The following is a 4,846-nucleotide window of genomic DNA, read 5'->3' as shown; positions in this document are numbered from 1 at the left end:
AACTCGAAGCAATGAATCTGTCATATTTATATATACATATCCACTAACAGGGTTTCTCCCTGTTTTGTCTCCCTCCCCCATAGAGGTTTGCCCCTTTTCGGGTCCTCCCTCCTTTGTATTCGTTTTTGTTTTCCTCTTGGTAATGAATTCTTTTATTCGTCCAAAAAAAATCCACAATCCACAATCCACAACCCACAACCTTACAAGACATTAACAGAAATGACAAGTTAACAAGCACAGAACAAAAAGCTAAATAGTCAATGCAATTGTGACCATGGTCGAAGCTGTTTAGATCTTCATATCATTACCTATATCCAATGTTCCAATCAATTACCTATCTCTACAAGATCTCAACTCAATCCTTGGTTCATTCCAACTCATGATATTACATTCTAATAAATTACATATGTCTATGAAATCACAAGTCTGAATGAGTCAACTGAAAGATCAATCCAATGATGGAAACAAAAATAGAAAACTAATGGTTGGTCTCTCTGATTTGTAGTTTCAAACCCCTCTCCTACCAATTTTCCCTCCCTGCAAAGAAAATCAATTGGCAATGTTGAATTGTTAAGGATATAAATTCAACAAAGCCATAAGATTATAAAATAGCTACAAAATGTATATGACAAGAACAAACAAATAAACTCTGAACAAAATCAAGCCCTCCACAATTTCCCAATAGATGTGAAGATGGCAAATGTACAATCATTAGAAAAAAATAGAATCCATGTAGGTATAGCTCAACTATTCAAGGAATAGCCATCACTTGAATTAGACAGGATCAAAGTATCACATTATTCTGATAATGAACTTCATCAAAGGTTTAGGAATTTATCTAAACTACTGTTTTAGAGTTCTAAATTGAGTAAACATGAACAATAGTTTCCTCTTCTCAGGAAACCCGTCTATCTTTGTCATAGCTAAATATCTTAAACTGAGCTGCAAGAACAGCGATATTTGGAGGATCTACTGTGTCTAGTCTATTCCACATGCAAGAAGCCCAAAAGTTCATTCAAACTCTTAATCAATTTAGGAACTATTACATTTATTCAAGGATTCGATGTAGTTAAAAAACCCAAAAACCAGAAAACAACTCCTAATTTAACTCTGGTAATCTCCAACAAGGAAAAAACTACTATCCAAAAAAAAAGTGGGGGGCAATATCCCATTGCATAACATCCTTGTTTTATATTGAATCTACAAGGACGCTATGTAGGACACTATAGTAGAACCAGATACAATGATGGCTGCACACCACAACGAAATACCCTGAAAATGACTCTTAGAACAGCATAGAGATTTGACACATGAATCATTATTTTTTCAAATAATTGACTAAATGCCCAATTACACAATTACACTATGAAGTACATAACTATAATGGAAACGTAGCCATAACCCTAAACTCTAAAAATCAACTCAACTCACAATAGGAACACTCCTATCATCAGTAACCTTCAACACTCGTTACATACCCAACAAATATAAAATAATAAATACAGCATGAAGAGAAGGAAAAAAGGAAAAATAGAGTGATCATCTCCCCAAGATTTGGCCTCAATTTGACCTTGGCAGCAATAGCAACTCTGATCAAAAGTTGATCAGAGTTAATTTCTATCCATGACCCAATGACCATCTAAGAGAACTACATAATTCAAAAGTTCCCAAGTAATGAGTGTTCGGATTCAAATTGAAGAAGCTAAAACATCCACACTTATTAGTACCATAAAAAAAAAAAAAATCATACTCAGTTGCAGGAGATGAAAAATTGTACCTACATCCCAACTGAGGCAGTTGCCTTAGTTTGGCTGGATCGGAATGACCCTCTCTAGAGATCCAAGCTGAGACAAATCCAACCCAATCCAGTTTTTTTATCCAAAGGGGGCTGGCAGACTACATAGGATACAAATCTTTTAGTATAATATATAGTGTGGAATCATCATTTCTATCCCAATCGAGAACTGTAAGTGAATACCATCAATAATCACGCACAATAAATAAATTTAAATATTAAATGAAAATTCCAATTTGATAGACACAATTCTAACAATCTATCATTTCTACGTCAAAGAAAATTTCCTATGTACTTCACACTCGTTCTCAACATGTTTCTCAAATGCAACTGGTGATGAACCCTTTGTCATGGGATCAGACAAAATATCTACAAAGTCAACTTTGTAAAGGCTACATCACCTTGCTGAATAATCTCTCTAATAAGGTATCAATTCCACATATTTGATCAACTAATATGCTCTTGACTCTTTAGCTTGTGCAATTGTCTTAGATTAGTCAAAAACCTTTTCAACCAAGCTCCCTTGAGTGCTTCTCCAACTATTAGTCAAATTTTTACCATATAAGAATATTGAAACCACATCGACCATGTCCAGTTGGACACACGAAACCATCATCATCATAACAGCTGTCCACCAACACCGGCTCCACCTTATCCCTTACTTCGTAAGGGTCCTGCTACTCCAGGGTCTTGGAGGGGCAAATGGATGCAACCTTACCCTCTACTTCGCAGGCGAGGATGTTTCTAAGTTTTGAACCTATGATCAACATGTTGCAATAGTACAACTAACTTAACCGTTATAGATGGTACATGCTCGTCTACTAAGTCTCTATACCACATCAAATAAAATAAGAGTCTAACTTATAATTAAGGAGCCTCACACTCATCATCTAGCACAAAAGAGCAGGCAAAAGTAGCTATTGCATGAGCATTACAGAGTAAAAAACCAGATTTAGCTAGGGAAGTATATGCTATGAGAGGTTTCATTATGCCTAAATAGATTGCACATGAAAGAGTAGAATGAGAAAAAATTTTAAACTAAAGAGAACCCAAATATAATTTTTCTTAATAATACTAAAGATCATAATGATATAACACTAATACAACATATCACATACGCTATTATTACATTGGAATCTGTTATTATCCGTAATACATATCATGCATACGAGTTCTTTTTCCTCTCAACAAACAGATCCAAAATGAAACAAACCCAAACCCTTACATTTGATGATAATGTCTAAACAAAGGAAGAAACATCTCTTCCCATGAGGTGATTCAGACCTCTTTAACACTAGATAACCAATCCATGTTGTCAAAGGTTCTATCAATTTTTCAGATCAAAAGATAGAACCTCCGGGAGATGTACCGTGGAACAAGGTAATTGAACTTATATGGGACATTAATTAGAAAAAGGAAATATACCATATAGAAAAGAAAAATGGATCCAATGACCAAAACCACTGTGGCTAGCCACTGGAGTTTAAGTATGACCCAGTACAAACCCGCTTCAAATGACACAACCATCATAATGAGGGCTAAACCCAACAATGGTGAGCTAAATTTAGCCACAAGAACGAAGACATGAATGTCAGCCAACTGTGCACAGATGTTGTTCACCACAACCACGATAGACAGATACAAAGCCATGGTAATGCAGATGACGAAAACATTGAATGCAGGCTTCCTTAACGAGGTAGCCATGCCATTGTATGGGCCATCAACATTGAAACCTCCAGGGACTGTAAAACCCGAGGCGAAGGTGACCGTGCAGATCAGAGTTGCTAATGAGTGTTCTAATTCAAAACCCAGACCGATCAAGAAGCAATTCAAACAAAAAGCAATAAGATGCCCAGGAACAGAATAGGAAAACCAAAACATTCTCTGCTCCTATTGAAAACCCACCCTTTTTTCCTTCCATCATACAAACCTGACCCCGCTCAAGCTCACATATCAAAACAGAGACAACTACAAAGCAAAGTAACAGAGATTACCAAAGCAAACATTATAGTTTTACAGAGAAACAGAGAAGAAAAAGAGATCAAAACCTAGTCAGAATTCCATACATTCCAAAGGAAGTTATAGAATAACAGAAATTTATTTACAGAAAGAAAGAAGAAGAAGAAAATCTGAAAAAATGGAAACCGAATTTCCATAATATTAAGAACACGCATACGAAGAAGAAAAAATCACATAAGAATCGAAATCTCACCTTAAATCAAGCTTCGATTTTGCAGATTCAAACCTTGGAGTCGATCGTCTGATTTGGAAAGAGGGTAAACCCTAGATATGAAGTTTACAACCTGAAAAATAGAAACCGAACTTCAATAATCTTAATAAAACACAAATGTAGGCCAAGAATACAAAGAAGAGGGGAAATCTCACCTTCAATCAACTCGGTTTTAGGCAATCTTCTCAGATGCGAGCATCTATCATGAACAGAGGGTAAACGTGAGAAACCCTAAACACAAAAAAAAGAAGAAAAAAAAGAGAAGGAAGAAAGAAGAAAAATAAGAAGAAGAAGAAGAAGAAGAAGAAGAAGAAGAAGAAGACGAGTAAGAAGAGGAAGCAGAGGAAGAAGAGGAAGAGGACGATGGGATTTCTCACCTCCGTCGCTCTGTTTCAAGGAGAACCTCGATCAAGCTTCACCATGAGAATCGCAGGACTCCGAAATTTTTGTGTCAATGTGAATCCATGTTTTTTATAGCAACCCAATAAACCGTGACTCGATCCTGGATTAACCTATTGAGGTTAATCCGAATGAGTCATGAATTTTAGTTGAAATCCCTGATTCTACTGGCCACCACGACTCCGAATCGGCTTTTCACAAAAATGAGTCAAACGGTTTAAATTTAATGGGAAACTGATTCCCTGGAAGCTGGTCCGATGGATAATCCGACCTCAAGCAATAGGAATCTATTGTAACTTGATAGCAGTGCTACCGAATCACCATTACGTGGAGAATCCTTGAATGAAACTTGGCTCACCATAGGGACGTTCGCTCCTAATCAAAGACGTGAGCTCCAAGCAAGGATAAGATCTATCCCAGTT

General features: G+C 36.5%; 1 long non-coding RNA gene across 2 annotated transcripts in view; it reads right to left on the bottom strand.

Annotated features, from left to right (window-relative positions):
• LOC122069881 overlaps positions 1–4,439 on the bottom strand; it is a 7,235-nt gene extending 2,796 nt beyond the window's left edge. Inside the window, exons 1-3 of one of the 2 annotated variants that reach the window (XR_006137579.1) lie at positions 4,403–4,439; positions 4,181–4,224; positions 4,008–4,098 (exon numbers count right to left, since the gene is read on the bottom strand). This is a non-coding gene — a long non-coding RNA (uncharacterized LOC122069881). Of the gene's footprint in view, positions 1–4,007; positions 4,099–4,180; positions 4,263–4,402 lie in introns of those variants that run through there. The other variant, XR_006137578.1, reaches the window with a different exon arrangement.
• Between the last annotated feature and the right edge of the window lie 407 nt (positions 4,440–4,846).

The sequence above is a fragment of the Macadamia integrifolia genome, unplaced genomic scaffold (genome assembly GCF_013358625.1).
Source record: "Macadamia integrifolia cultivar HAES 741 unplaced genomic scaffold, SCU_Mint_v3 scaffold750, whole genome shotgun sequence".
NCBI classification, from domain to species: Eukaryota; Viridiplantae; Streptophyta; class Magnoliopsida; order Proteales; family Proteaceae; genus Macadamia; species Macadamia integrifolia.
The sequence above is the reverse complement of the archived record's forward strand: the minus strand, read 5'-3'. Positions and strand labels throughout refer to the sequence as shown.